The sequence below is a fragment of the Argopecten irradians genome, chromosome 7 (assembly GCF_041381155.1).
Source record: "Argopecten irradians isolate NY chromosome 7, Ai_NY, whole genome shotgun sequence".
NCBI classification, from domain to species: domain Eukaryota; kingdom Metazoa; phylum Mollusca; class Bivalvia; order Pectinida; family Pectinidae; genus Argopecten; species Argopecten irradians.
This window is the reverse complement of record NC_091140.1, coordinates 24,441,636-24,458,890: the sequence shown is the minus strand read 5'-3', so window position 1 is coordinate 24,458,890 and position 17,255 is coordinate 24,441,636. Positions and strand designations below refer to the sequence as shown.

At 35.6% G+C, this 17,255-nt stretch overlaps 1 long non-coding RNA gene across 1 annotated transcript; it reads right to left on the bottom strand.

Moving 5' to 3' along the window:
* Nucleotides 1–11,020: 11,020 nt before the first annotated feature.
* LOC138327936 (uncharacterized) lies at nt 11,021–16,198 on the bottom strand. Its single transcript, XR_011209140.1, has 3 exons — nt 15,899–16,198; nt 15,324–15,428; nt 11,021–11,110 (listed from the first exon to the last, which is right to left on the bottom strand). It is a non-coding gene; the product is annotated as an uncharacterized lncRNA (long non-coding RNA).
* Between the last annotated feature and the right edge of the window lie 1,057 nt (nt 16,199–17,255).

Below are 17,255 nucleotides of genomic sequence, written 5' to 3'. Positions count from 1 at the left end.
TCATCCTCATAATCTTTCGTTTATCAATCTTCATCAATTAATCAACAAATCGAGAAAGACAAAAAATAAATAAAGGAGCATGGGCAATGGAAAAATCAATTATTTAGAACTACGTTAAACTGACAAACAAACCTTTATTGCCACTTCCGCGTAAATATTTTGAGCGTAATCATAGTATTTCTTTCATATAAACATATCCAACAAAACGTTATTGTATTGTATAAAGGGGAATGAGATACACAAAAAAATGTATGTACACGTAGAAGTGAAAAAATAGAACGAAGAGGGTGATATATATTGTGATATTTCTGTATCATTTTATATATGTTCCGATACAAAATGTCAGAAAACGAACGTCTTTTCTATTTTGCATGTATTACCAATTCATATCTGCCAGTGTTAATTAACAACACGCACAAAGACCATACCAGACACGCAATCCTCTATTATTTATATCATACTTTACTGATCCTTAAAACATTATTTATACTCTACAAGCTATAAAGAGGAAAGTTTGATCTTTATCTACTTCTAAAATAACAAGTATTGCGTGCACAACATTCCTTGGCAGTATTTGTACGGCGTGGAATTCCTGAAAAAGTAACGCGAGTTACCTCCCGTTGAACAGTTTTGTTTTAATTAAAGGATTAGTGCAGTCAAGTTTATGCTGGAAATGGCTTTATTAGCACGTGTAGAAACCTCTCCATGTAGCGCGCGACCGGTATAACATGTAAGTCGTCGATATCAAGGTCAAATTTTCAGACCGCCCGATTTATCCATAACCAGTTTTGAAAGACACCAAGTTGAAGATGCAGTTATCCTGATCGAGATACATATATGCAATAGAACATCGTTAACTTGAACTGGTTTTTATAAAGAAGACAATGTTTAAATCTAAGTGTTCCTTTAGAATTACTACTATATATATTGTTCATGTACAGTATTTAAGCTGAAATACCCTGACTGTATTTTGAGTTTACGAAGGTTCCGCCGAAATCGAGATAATGAGACTTGATTGTATCTCTGAAATTAAATCCGATAAAAAGACAAGTAATTAACAGGATGAGACTCGAAGACAAAACAAATTATTGATTTTGCTCAGATCATTTGTTGTATCCATTGACACCAATCTGTCCAGGGCGAACCATGAAACAGCTAAATAGTGTGATACGTTGTTTGTCAACCTCTTAAACCTACAGGTTTGTTTACAAATTCTGTCACCAACCTACTGTACCGAACTCATGATTAAAATCTGTCAAGGAGTGTCTTTGAAGAACAAGTCAACAGTGAACAGTCGTAAAAGAAAATTGATCTTAACATAAATCGTTTGTGTATGCTATCAAACACTTTCATACAAAAAGGATCGTATTCATTTTGCCTTAAATATATATATGCGCTCATGCATAGTATATGTATACGTACTACAGATAGTTTAAATGAACCAAACTTCCGTGTTATTGAGTCGAGCCTTTACACAGGGGCTCGTCACACATCCTTAATGTCACTATACATATTCATATGTTGTTTTTACTAGGGTTTTGTATTGATTCTGTGCCCCTGTGAGTTAATTCATTTGTGTGTACGCATTCATTTCTTTTTTAGTTACTGTAGGAAAAAACGAAACTATCGACAGGGAAGTCCGAGTTTGAGAATTTTGTTCATTTGTATAACGCACATTCTCATAATGTAAGTACTTAAAACGAGTTTATAATACCAAGGAAGTTTAAAATTGTTTAAACTTCAGACATAATATAAGGAAACTCTTGTAAAGGGGTTTGTAGTACGAACGTGGGTTTGTAGTACGAACGTACCGATTTCTTAGTTTCCGTCTAAATAAGTTCATTGTGTCATGTCAATTAATAAAATATACATGTACATGTGTATCGAGTCATTTCGCATGCCTCTACATGTACCAATTAAAAGTAGGGATTTAAATATGAAATTAAAATGGTGTATTCACTTAATCTTATCTAATGATTAAATATCAAGCTAACTTATAATATCAACGCAAGGATTTAAAAAAAAATCCTCAGATCACCAAAAGCGTAACATCGCATTTCACGCCTCCTGAATTTTTACAATTTTTTTTTCTTCTAGAGCGTAAATTCCCTAGTCCTGGTGAGCTTAATACTTTAACATGGCACATTGCTTCAGCTATCTCGCTGACAAATTTGATATCTTAGCCCCACGGAATGGTCAGTGTCAAATTTGACATATATAATCATGAACACGGATAAAGGTCATTCATTTGCCAAATGAACAGCAGAGAATAAGTATACGTCCTTGGTGTCAGATTCACCGAAATTCAATCTACCCCACCCCACCACTCCCCTCGCCTGTCCACCACTCCCCTCGCCTGTCCCCTTCCTGTAGATGCAGGTCTAACTGTACAAGTGTCCGTTAATTGTTGTATATATTACAGATTACACATCATCCCATAATTCGCTTAGTATAGAATAGTTAGATCGAGAAAATAAAGGGAAATTGTTGACATTGCTTTTGTAAATGTCTACTTCTAACTACATATAGGTCACATCTCCAAAATTATATTTTTGACATGTATCTATTATTTAAATATTATATCGAAAGATGTAACAATTGCTAAATTTTATTATTTTGTGGTGCAATGTATGTTACTATTTTTTATAATTGACACTAAACAATAACATTAATGTTGTAGAATATTTTAATAATGTTTAGCCAAGTCAGGTTATATAGTGCTGTTCCAGTTGACTATCCATGATCCCGTCCGCTCCTAAGTGCTCTATAGATATTCCGGAAGTTAGACTTACTATTCCGGAAATTGGGACGTAATTTTATCTCGGCGAACAGGAAACAAAGCTACTTAGTTTGGTCTAGTGGTTCCTCAAACTATGTACCAGCATAAATTATACACTTTATGACTAGTCCATCATAAGTAACAACGTCCCCGTTAGAATGTAAAATTCCCTTGTCAGTCTGAATTGCAAATGCGCCGTCAACAAACCTCATTTGATGTATAACGTTATATAATTAACAGTATGTGTATTCCGTACAACATTTCTGTGACCTAGATGTTGTTTTGATCTACTGTGTGTTATGTACATGTATGTTTTGCTATCGATCCCTTTTGTATGGATGTAAGGAAGCAATAAAGTTAAATTTAATTGAATTGTGACCAAAATAATGGCATAGTTTTAAAAAAAAGTGTTCAGTGTTCAGCTTAATTCATATCTTTCCAAGCAAGCTGATATTTCCGTAAGAAAAATATCTTCCATAAAACTACTACTCATACACGTGTATGAGGTCTTATTCCACCCTGATTACATACGTACAAAGTTATCATTCAGATGCAAATGTTTATTATATAGTGATCACGACTTATAACAATTACAAATTAGTCAAACGCATGTGTATAATGAACATCCTTGGTGGTCAATGTTGTTGGATAATCCTCTATTCCAGGGGTTACTATGACTGCCGCCGTATCCAACGACAGCGATAGTAACCCCTGGAATATCGAGGATGGTTTTGGTATGGTGTAGATTGATGACAGTAGAAATATAATCCCCAGTCCTATCCATCAGACAGGATATTATGATATCTCTATGATATAAAACAGTGAGAGTATAAAACCAGCTTATAGATTTATTAACACAAATCTACGTGTTGTCGACTATATTGAAACGTGAAGCTGATCAACGCCTATCATAATAACATGTAAGTCGATATTTTGCGAGCAGTGGTACGGGCGTACGGCTTAGTAATTCTATATCTCATACATTTTTGTCCAGGGTTAGCAAGACTCTACAGCAATGGAGATTTGATAAATATAGCTCTGTAAATGAATATTTTTTCAGACACAACACGTCTGACCACGAAAGCTTCAGTCACTATTTATAGAAAGAGAAATTAGTGTATTGGAAGTAATAAAATAAGTATATAGAATAAAAATAAACCTTTTAATGTGATCAAAACGTAAATACATTTAAATTATCGTATCGTTTCTCGGAATTTAACTTTCGGTGTTTACCTTCCGGGTTTGACAGGACTATGCGATTGTCTAGAGAGTATATTAAGGTGGGGATTAGTTTCATGCAGTCTACATCTGTTCATTTAAATATATCTAGATTTAACCACCGGTACCTATGAAGTATTTATAGAGCACGAAGAAATATGCATTTAATTTCGATCTGTGTACGCAGTATGGTCTGATATTACAATAGGTTGAATATTAGTTGAAAATAGTTGGTGGCTTCTAATGTACATGTACAGTGTTTTACTAGTTAATACACTGGGATTGGACATATGTACACTAAGGTATACACTTGCAGGAATTTGGCCCCACCAAAGTGTTCATAGACCATAATTATAATCATAATGTCATTGATATGGTCTAGTTTTAGGGGTCTAAATGAATGGTCTATAGGTATTAGATATGGCCACACTGATGAGTCAACAATCTTAAAATATACATACAATCTATATACAAATTTACATCAATTGAAACTTATTCTCAGATCATTGTGTCAAATATTAATATCAATTATGCTGAAATCAATGAATTTTCGAATCTAGACAGTTTTGTCTGAATCACTGTAATTACATTGTACCTCGATGAGTAAGCTAATATACATATTAAATGATAGAAAGTTGTTTTGGCCAACTAGAACCCATTCGAATGTGTATTGTGTTTGTTAAGCGTTATAAATGAGAACTTATTTTCATTATCCCTGAATATTCCCTTTATTCTATCTTATGTTGTAAGCCTTCTGTAACGATCAGACGGACCTGTCAGTAAGCTAAAGGGAACTATTTTACGTCAATGTGATTTCGTATCGTTTGTTTCCTCATCACTAGCTTCCGGTGTTCAGTGGACCCTCGACTATCCTATCAGGAAACTCGGTACTTGAATTACGACTATTGTTCCATGTCAGTTCAGTCTAAACTCTTCATACACTACGCCAAATATGATCATACTTGTACAATGTGAAATCAAGTCACTAAAATATGTAGGGTGGAAGTAATGCGACTATATATCATTACCAGGACAAGGAAGGGTACATCAACTAAACATACATTTTGTACTATTGTATGAAGATTTACACTTTGTCAGTGAAATCAGTTCAGTGAAGGGTGGGGGAGGAGGGGTTATTTTTGGGCTATATTCTTTCATCTCTACCTACCCATGACCCTCCGTCCATACGAAGTTTGATAAAGACAGCGATGTCATGGTTTCTTTTGAAATGGATTTTCATCAAACTGAAATATTATATAACTTCGAGCATCGGGGTTACCAGGTCAAGGTCACGGTAAAGGTTTCTATATTTAGAAAATCATGGTTACATGTATCACTTGAACGGCTACAGATACAGAAAGACAATATTAAGAAAAGTCTTCGACAAGCTCACGATTCAGAGTTTTGAAGGTTTGTGTGACTTAAGTCACTATCGACTTCATTTCTTATGTTTAATGCATTGATATACATGTACAAAATACATATAATCAAACTTAGAGTTTCAGGGTCTCCAGATGAAGGTCAAAGGTCACTGCGTGTTTACTGATGTTTAGAAATTATTCTTGGCTTATCACATGTTCGTGTATATAGAGAATAAAACATCTTAAAAGATAAGTTTGAGTTTCGGTCATGTTCGACGTAGGTCAAGGTCACTGTTGATATGTGTAAAAATCATTGACAATGCCCGTGGGCTTGACCGCTTCATTCCATCAAGTATTTTCAAAACACTTGAATAAATTTGCGTTTCAACATTGGGAGATCAGATTCTTTATCTGTCCATGTAATTTGTTTGACAAATGGCTGCCGCATCAACATATATTGGTTTAGAAATATTCGAAAGTACTTTTCAATTAAATTTATGTTTTATTTATTGCTCAATCGAATGGAACATTTGGTATTGTTTGTGCCAAATGTTAATTTTGAGATGAAGTGAAATTGTAAACTTCACCAGGAGATGATCTATAGTCGAAACTAAATCTTACTTAGGATCTTCAGGCCATGACCCTACAATCTGTATATCATAGGGTTTTTTTTATTTCAAAACATATACTTCAATGTATGTTCATTTAATACCGTGCCAGTATTACACACACATATATGTATATATTATGGGGTAGTCTGTGATTTTAAGAAACGAAAACCCGCACTAGATTACATCACTGAAATCATTCCTTAATGCAATTCGATTTAATTAAAGCAAAGAGGACCTCGTAAACAACTTCATGATTCATATTAGAAACTCTTGGTTTATACAGTATACTCTCAGGCTTTAGAAATGAGGACCTAGTTGACACATGATGGAGGTGTCTAGAATCAAACGCCTGTGGTGAACTATGTAGTACATGTAGCATGGGTTGGGCAATTATTGGAGATTTTATTTCACATTCCAGCAATGTTTACATATTGTAAAACAATAATATCACGAGACCTTTAAACAGTGTCGACCACAAAGTGACCACTATATATATAGCTGTGTTAAGATCCTGACTCGGTATCACTGACCACAATTACATGGTCAATGGATGGTCTTTCTGTCCATATACATTATGTACTAGTAATCCATCTACCTTCAAAGTATTGATTATTATTTCTGCCGTCTTTTTCGACCACATGCATATTATAATATACGTCTATGTATCGTGTTTCCGATGTGTTGTGTTATTTTTGGAAAGAAGCTGAGAATGGAATTAATGAATGTATTATTTACTCAATGTATGAGTAGAATTTTCTTTAATTTTCTCTCAAAATCAACGATGTTACTTTCTAAAGTCGATGACGTAATGTTGATACATACGTACAAGATATGGACTCGTATAACAAAATTCAATATTGCTGTTTATTGGTGGTTTACATCTAACCTTCATTAAAACCGATGCTTAAGTCAAACAGCAAACCCCCTTTTATCTAATTATCATTTTTTAGACAAAACTTTCTTCAACTAGCTTTAATCCCTCTCTAAGTTACACGTGTTCGCTGTACTTCCTCCTAAACTGTTACCTCATTAGTCAATAAGATGATCTAGCTTCCTTGTATATAAACATCACGTACATATGTAACATAAAGAACCAGGAAATATAAGGACGATACTGAAAAGAAAACGTTCTGGAAGAGGTCGTTAACATTTAATTGTAATATCTGTAGATGCAATTGTCATTGAACAACTTGACTGGCTTTTTACCAACACTAAATCACGGCCAAGGTCATTCATATTAACAAACTTGGTAGCCATTTATCTGGGCATGCTACATGTCCAGTATCAGGTATCTAGTCCACCCATAACTTGACAAGAAGCAGTTTAAATATTTTTATTATTAGCCCATGTGACGTTGACAATAGGTCAAGGTCATTCAATCAAACTTGGTAGCCATTTATGTCAGCATGCTTCATACGCTATAAGATGTCTCTTGGAATTCCAGAACTTCACAGAAAGAAGTCATTTCAAAATTTGAGGATTTTGACTACTGTGACTTTGATTGTAAGTCAAGGTCATTCATATTAACAAAATTGGTAGCGATTTATCTCAGCATGCTGCATACCCAATAAAAGGTCTCTAGGCCTTCCAGAACTTGAGACGAAGATTTTTTTTCTTCTAAAAAATGAACTTTTAAAGTCTGACACTTATTTCCATCCAATAGGTGACGTTTTACAGAAACGTGTTACATTACTCGTTTGTTTCAATTTGGAGTCCATATGGGACAGAGTACCATGGGGTTTTTTTCGGAACGCAATTAATTTTTTTTTAATTGAAGTAAAATAAGAAGTTCAAACTTTTCAGTTGTAGCAATGGTGTAAAGCTAGTTACTTTTGTAACTGATTTTGTTACTGAAGAAAATACTTATTTCTCTGCTCCTGTTTTTTGATAGAGAAAAAAAGATCAACTGTCAGCGGTGTAGCATCTTTAATGGAGGCTCTGGGTTATTTCCGATAGTTTGCACATCGAATTTTAATATTTTTCAATATATAATGAGTGGGACGACTGGTTAGCCTAGTTTCAGCGAGATAGCACTATAATGTAAGGTAGTGATCCACTATCACAAAGAGACACAACCAAAAGTATACATCAGTGTCACACAACTATATTTACACTTGCTAGACTTGTTCACTATACGCAAATACCAGCCGATTTTGTTTACCATAACTGCATGGGAACATTGAACTTTGAACTTGCGTATGAAAATGTTCTATGCAACGTAAAGGGGCTACTTTTTTTAAAATAAACACATGGCCTTGTTTACATTTTGACACAACATTACGTGTATATTGTTGTTTTTCATAGATTTTTGGGAAAATGTAAACAATACATATATGTTTTATATTCATATATGATACCAACATTTTTTTAAATTAACAATTGTATAAAGAAACAGGAAAAATATCTCAACCGGGGCGACGTGCAGTGTTGTGAAATGTAAACATTACCTCTGTGTTTGTGTTCATCCTACGATCGCGTCTTTAGGGTGGACGGGCGTGAGACCCTCTGACAGAGGTCAGTTATAAACATATCCTCTTGTCTTTGTTCTTTGAGAATTTAATCACGTGTATTATAAAATATGCACTGCTAGTAATCCACGTATTGACAGTTACGCGTCACCACAAATACATTGTACCCATCGAACACAAGTGAAAATGTTCCGTCTGTAGATGGCGATGGATCTAATTGTAGATTATATAATCACATGGCTCCCAAGGATGTAATATCGTCAAGTCCGACGACAATCTCAAACACATTGAGCTACTTGAACATCGGTGTTTTGACAACTTCGGCAAACTCCAGAACAATAAAAACAATAGAACCCATTTATTAAAATAATCACGGTTTTTTAAAAAAAATAGGTCCGTTTTTCCCGACCGCCGAGTTCATACCCTTGATACAATAATATATATATATGTATACTAATGGTTAAAAAAATTTCGTGCCAGGTCCCTGTGGTTTAGATTTGTTACAATCCTGGTCCCTCGTACAGCACAATTATAAATATCATTACAATACATAACGTTCTATTGTGTAATCGTCGAATATCGGGATTAACGAAACAGGAAATTGACATTACTGTATTATCTTATTTACTGCTGACTTTGTGGAATCCTTCAGAACTGAGCTTCCGTATCGATTTTTCGCTGTTTTGTGATAATCTGGAGAAAAACAGCAGGACTCCGGGAAACTGTTACAGTATCGACCACTAACGTCCTGTTACCGCATTCTCTGGTGCAGACATTTAGATACGAGTTCTGAACAAATACACAATATTTCCGAGTTATGGAAATGAACTGACCCCTTATACTATAAATTTCATTTTGTCACGCCATACGACTTACAATATATGTAACTATCTACGCGTCACAATGTCTCTACACCAAGTGAAAACCCACATCCGATAATTGAATAGAGAACTCCTGGTACGTTGGTGTTCTAACATTGGAACGTGTTGGACAAAATGCTCCATCCATCATACATTGCATAGTTGATGCCAAGAACAAATCGATATCTTTTGGCACAGAGTCAGTGCCGTCATAATCCAAAAACGAAAAACGTCCCATTCTTGTTGCAGTATTCATTTGCAGTTCGTGTATATTAAACTAGGATATCGCAAAAAAGTTTGGAGCTCATCGTAACACAATTACATACAAGTTTACCACTTTTTTTTTTAAAGCAATGGAGAAATGATGCAGCGTCAGTAACATCTCCGTAAAACGTGTACATGTCCTTTTAGGACAAAGGCACATGGACTTGAAACACTACTATATAATTAGGAATATGTCTTTCTCTTTCAGGGGTTATTGCAGTCCCTTATTTTCGCTAGTGAGTTCGGACCTTGTCTTTATATACAGCACACCGATCTCCTCAAATTCGTGATGGTTCCTGGAAACCAAAACGTCGGGTTGTATACATTTGTCGTAGCCAGATAATCCATAGAAAGCAATTCCAATACGGGGGGGGGGGTGTTTCGAGATACCAAAAGAACGTGGGGGAAAGTACGATATGTCGCACCTTCCGGTGATTGTGAAATTATACAAATGAATACCACAATCATTGAAGGGTGCGAACAATCGGCGGTAAAACCTACTTTGCCCAAGTCATTTTGTTATCAAAATTGACGCATTGAAGTTCGACACTTTGGTTATTTTATAATTAAATATCGATATTAACCTTAAATGGACATCAGCGTTACTAAAGCGGCAACACTTGATTAAAAATAAGAACAATATGCTTAGGTTTAGCGCCAGGTCTTTGGTATTGAGAAGATCAGGTATTATAACACAGAAAATACCGACATTCGTTGAGTTATTGCCGTAACTTAATGCGTCTGAAATTATGGCAAGGTGACAACAGAGTATGAACAAGCTTTCTCAAATTAACATGACCTTGAACGAAGATTAAGATCATTCATTTAAGAAAGCTCGTTAGCTTTGTGTCCTTGAACGACGATGCTATCCATAGTGCAATACGCTGGAGACAATGCCCTTTTATTTGGTTGTATTTCATATTTGACGACCATATCGGTTATATTTCACGACATACAATTTCCCTTGCCTGTAAACATTTCCATGTCAATGAACATAATTTGGTAAAAAAAACCTGAAAAATAACAATAGTTGACTAAAATCATTTTTTTCTCGAAAATACATAATGCTCTAAACTTTGAATAAATTTTTCAAGTTCTTTCAACCGACATGGTAATTGGCCCTTCCAATGTATTGCCAAATAAGAACATATCTCATTAGCACTCTCCATTCAAATTGAATTTAGAGTAAACAATTGAAAACAACACATTTTACAAGAAGCCTCGAGTATGCTCTGGCTCGACTTCAGGATTTTATTTCCAATAAAATACATGACTTCGATCATCGCGTATCGAGTATTACACAAAGAAATAAATCATATGAAAGCCGAATGTATGTTAGTTGGTGAATATCTCCCAATAATATTGGTCATCTTCAATGTACAAAATGGAATTCTTATAATATAAAATGTTTATATGTATAATGATAGCAGAAATCTCGCGAGATTTTCGAAAAGCACTGTTTCCACTGGCAACGACAACATGGACGTATAATCCCCATCCCCATCACGTGACATCGACATTCTTCACGCGGACTTCTCTTGTTGGATAGCTGAAAAGACATAAAAAATGAAGATTTGTTTTGAGCATATTGCAATTTTAATGAAGCACATTATCCTCTTAGAGATCCAATCAGCAGGAACCCCAGCCTTTTAATTCATTAACAAGCACACCTTATGTTATGCAATTTAAACGCTTGTGTGGCGTGTCTTGTGAAATTCGAAACCAGTTTGTTCCGACATTGAAACCCTATAACTTTCATGAACACCTAAGTACTTCATATAACAGAACAACGACATTTATGTTGTACACTTTCAATTATACCGTAACAGCTAGTCTTACTACAAGCCTTTGTGTGTGTATACGCATTCCACAGGCCAGCCGGGGCAACGCACTTATAAAATAGTTCCGTTAAAAACGCATTCCGAGACCTTTCTATGTTGATTTTATATAACAGCCCTGCCACAGTACTAAGTGTAAGTTCATGAAAAGGAGAGTGCACGGACGGAAATGTTTTTAGTAGCCTAGATTGAAACCAATTCAGGTTGTATGTTTGATCGATTAATACTCGCACCAAGAATGACGTAATGTCTGGCATTGGTAATGTTGCATCTCCCGAAGGATGCATCATTAACGCGCTCTTAATGTTTATGGTCGTGAAAGATCTAAAGTCTGCACGCCACTCGACTTTCAAGTACAGATTATGCATATATAAATGATAAAAGAAAATGATTAGTGATGATTTCGACACAAATCTAAGCTTCCGACTATACATTGCTAGAGCCCCGACAATGCACGGATTGCAATGTGTCAGAGGGATATGTGGATATATCCAAATTAGCAATTTCTGTTGATAGGGCCCATGGGAACGTTAGAAAAAGGTTGGGTAGATATCAAAATACTTTGCAAAACCTAGCGAATGATATACTGATTTGAGTGGTATACACAGTAGCACTCCCCTCCACAGCGGGAGGAAAAGGGTGCGGGGTAGTAACGATTTGTGACTCATCCCGTCCGACACTTTCACCAAGACTGTTTAGATGACCGTATGATTGTGGAGATAACGCATTTTAGCGGAAAGTGAAACACATTTTCTTTACAGTAACATACTAATGCTACTCTATAGACAAACACCGGTCATGTTTCTTATTTGACGCACGCGGACAATTTTTCATCGATATATGAATATTCATGTACCATGTCTACCAGAAAGTGGCCATGGGAATCTGGTATTTGGCAATGACAGATGAATGATCTAAAGGGCCAATCTCCTACCCCCCCCCCTCCCCCATCAAATAAGCAATCCAAAATAAGTAGATGGATACGACAAAATAAACCGCTCTGGTCAGTATCAGCGGACATAAATACAACTAAAGGAGATTTTGTTGTACGATATGGACTCTCGAAAGGCAACCTGAGTTATATAGGATATTAAACGGTGGCAGGAGGGTTATTTACAGAAATATGAATGTAGCTGCTACTAAATGTACATGTAATTGGGAAGGTGTTTCTACAGTGAGAAATTGATATCCTCTTAAATATTACGTGAATAGCGAAATAGTTTAGAAGAAGACTTTTTGAGAAAGATTTTCTAATTCTGTTACATTTGACCTTGAACTTGTCATGGAAAATCCATAAATATTGGTATAGCATATAAGTCAAACACCAATCTTTATGTGTTCATCTAATTATTTGCGTCTCTGCCAATATATTGACATTATACGTAATTACAATACTATAATATACCCGGGAAGGGATCGGCAATGCTTCGTAACATTACAAGTCTATAGGAGAATAGCGTTAGATCAATGCGTAAATGGAATAATAATAATTGTATCTATTATTATTTTGATGTCTGTTTGGTCATCCTTTCGACATTACTATAATACACATAATATTCGCTCTTTGTCATTATCGGCATGGGTGTTAATGGAAATGTCTGAATCGACGAATAAATATCTCCTTGTATCGCCCTAGTTACGGCTGCAATCGATTAAATTTGTCGGAGAAAACTGTGAAATTGCCACGTGCAGATTTCTGAGAACAAAAAGTGTGAAACAGTTACCAAGGCAACAACAGTTCAAGTCACATCGCTCATCGTTTGCAAGTCACATCGCTCATCGTTTGCGACTCGTGTTCCATCAAAAAGGACAAAAGTTCTAAAGCAAAAATCACTTTCTCTTTTATGCTGAAATCGATCGTCCTAAGCTGTACACTATAAAACGTACATGTATGGTGAACAGCTGTCCAACTTGTAAGCTTGAAATGTACATGACTACACAATTATTTCCCCCGAGCTATTATACATTTTTATATAAAATTTTAAAGTCTTATTAAATCCTAATTTCCTTGTCTGCGGGACCTTTTTCTCGTCGACAATATTGTAAACCACAATAGCCAGTAGCCTAATACACACGTGTGTACACTGTAGTTACGAGATAGCGTTTATTTCCCACTTCATCTCTAATGTACAGACAAGCCGCTAAAATACCACATACGACCCCACAGCCTTGTCACAAAGGCCAAGCAGATGTGTCGGAAAAATCGCATACGATGAAATCAGACATGCTCAAGATCAGATTTCGTGTTTCATTCACTAAGTAACGAGGGTCGTTAGAGGCACCTGATGGGGGATACGAAACGAAGATGCTGGATTTTTTTTGAATTCTGATTAAATGCATCCGCTTTTGCGCGGAAGTAACCGCTATTGTTGATAATTAAGCAACATGTCGGATAGACAATATGCATCCCCAATTACAGATATTGTTAACCTTTGAAACGTCTTCTCTACACTGCGCTTGACATTTTAAAAGTCGTACCATCATCCATTATACGAGTCGATAACTTCCTCGAGTACGTATACTAAATATTTCCTGCTGAAGTAAGAGCTTACTCGTTCACCTCCCCATTAAAGCCTCAAGTTAATGACAGATGTTATGTGATGACTAAGCAGACGAAATTCATCATTTGGGACGCAATGAGGCGCGACCACGTACGAAACACGCGTGCATGTGTGCTGCATGTGCCAGTCTGGGCAATTGTTCAGTCCAAACAATAGACTTGTGTTTCTGTGGGCGAAGAGAAATTTCTATTTTACGATGTATGTATGTGTGGAATGTGGCCTAATCTTGGCGGTGTCGAGTATCTAGGTCTATGTCATGCTCTATATACTAAATCATATCTCCATTACGCTTTGTTACCTTTCTCTATATATTTGTGGTCGCGAACAGGAGGATCTTGTCAAAAATGAGTGATCCATATCGCGCTAGGTATGGTGAATGTTCTCGCCGCTCTAAATGTTACAAATGGAAGTGTTCGTCAATGATGTTTACATACATACTAAACACTTTAACTAGCGATGGGAGAAATTTTAAAATTAGCCAGTGAGACTAACAAATTTGTGATCCGTAAAATTATCTGGTCCCATACTGTATAAACTTTATAAAATAAATCATTCCTCTCGTACGTTTTGATTCGCTTCACGACTCTATATAGCAATATTTTCAGCTCATGCTGACAAAACATAATCAGGTATCGCCCAACGTAGGGCAGTAACCTTAAGCTGTTAGCATTTATTTACTTTTCAATAGCCGGCTTATCGCTCCCCTTCCTTTTTGTTCAGCCACACACTAGACCTTATTTTATAATATGTACGCTATGTTGACGTTTCAAACGAACTTTCAGCTGAATTTGTAATCGATCTTCCAGTTATGACTTCGGGAACCCGTTTTGAAAAATTTTGACAATTTTTAAGAGGACAGTCCGCAAGCATTACATCGGAAGTAAAACGTAACCTACTTACAATGTAGCATGTTAACGATGGCCTCAGCCCTAGCCTATAGTCGATAGACATTTTATTACATTATGTATCGATCATTGTACACAAAACACACTTCACTTTCCTATCATAAAGTAACTCGGTCAGAAACACATGTAAACACATTTTTGTATAGGTTGTCGGTCTAGTCGAGCAACCTACAGCTTCTACGTATATATCATAATGTGTACGTAATTCTAAATATGTGTTTAACTCGTGTAAAAAAGGCAATATATGAAAGCATCGTCTGTGGATGTAACATTGCCACGATCAGCCTCAACAGCCACAAAAATTCCAAATGCCGATAAAATTAGACAAAAGAATTGGAACAAAGAACAGTTCTCAACATGCTAACCAACACAATATTCAATAAGATAATGGATTTACAAGATAGCCATAATCACGTCTGTTGCAAATGAACAAAACATGAGGAGCTGACAATACTTACTTTCTTTTGTAGGTAACGTATTCTTTTCCGCCGTTTCTGTCTTTTTTAGCTTAGATTTGTCGAAGTTGGCGACTTCTGATACGTCTGGTTTGTCGGACATTTTTACTGAATAACCAAAAAAAAAAAAAAAAAAAATCAAAATGCTATGAACAACCAATTAACCAAGCCCATAATGCGACCACAACAACAAGGGACATGAAAATATGATCAATCCATACATTAAATAACCTTGTTTCAATGTTTTCCCAACATAAAAAACCTCTTTCAAATATTATTGTCCATATCATTATCATAATCACTTTACACTTGTAGATCTATAGCAGCACAATTTCAATGCAGTGTGATTCAGATACGTTTAACTTTTCAGTGACGGTGTTTTAAATTTCAATCAAAACCTACAGGTCACGCATGAACAAACACATCTGCATGAATTCCACGTCTAAAGCATTTTTTAAAGAAGATGAGGCGAATAAAAATTTACATACAATACCACAAACATACACATGAATTGGAACAATAAACTGAATATTTATGTTTGCGATCATGAATAAAATGCATTTAAATAGTTTACTTACAATGTAAGTTTTCCTACGTCTGGTTAAGATGCGATTCACTACCTCGCTCGTTGAGATCTTAGGGCCAAATGTGAGATTGCAGTGGTGTCGTAGTAATACTAGGCGTGTCTTCACGCTCAGTCTGCGGTTTATCCTTCCGCGTCACAAAGATGGGGAACTATTTTTCGAAGATGATTCACAGTAGAAGGCAGTGAGGTCATTACAATAATATTGGTAATGGGATTGATTCATGCAGGCCTGATTCAACCAGTTCACCTGCTTTGTTTCTGCAATGTAATTGATACAGTATAACTGGATATGACATTTGTGGACAGATGGAATGTAAATACAACATTCAATATATATAATATGTATGTGTGTTTTCTACATGTATGAGTCATACAAATGGATCAACAATAAGCGAAACAACAGTATCTAAAAATTATGTTCCGTAATCGGTTATGTTACGTATATTATGAGTGATTGGAGTAAACTGGAGTTATTTTTGGGATGTACCCCGATTGAACTAATGATGTACTTATGCCGTGGGCGTCCAAAACATTATATCATATGTTTAATATATTATATTAAAGTGATATTTATTCAGTGTCGAAATTTTTCTGGATCCAGATTTTGTGAACTGCACATATGATAATTCCCCACACACATATGTACCTTTGTGTGTTAAGAGTTGTCTAAATCACATGTGTCGCGTGCGTCAGTTTTTCACGTGCTATTCCAATAACGCGTGATTTCATTTACGCACTCTGCGCGTGTATGTCAAAGACTAGTAAATTACACGTAATTGTTAGCATTAATTTATTGATGTATAAATTGACAGCAAGGTCATTAACCTCATTTGATTGATAAAATCAGCACAATCAATAACACCTGGGGATCTGACCGTGGATTTTCTGAAGCAAAGACGAGTTGACAAAATTTCTTATATATATATAGGTTTATATAACACAGGATCTAGTCCGCTAAACCCGCATGTAACATTAGGGCTTTTGTTTTGCCTAATATACAATTAGGCAAAAAAAAAAGAAGACCTAATATATAAGTAGGTTTAGCGGACTATACAGAACCAGGCTGTCTTCCATTGGTATATACATTGTAGCGGCTGGCACATTTTGTAACCTTCCTCTCTTTTTAAAGGTCCATGTGGTATTTTTTTTATCCATATAATAATAATTCAATTTTGCTTGCTACGAGCATTTTCATTGGGTAAAACATTTACTTTCTCAGCCCTTAAAGGAAAAAATGGCTTGCCGTTTGTTGCGTTGTCTGATTGGCTGAGATGACGGCGTAATGCTTACATAGACAAAATAAGAAATTATCTTTAGGAAATTGAATTATAAGGATTAATTTGAATATT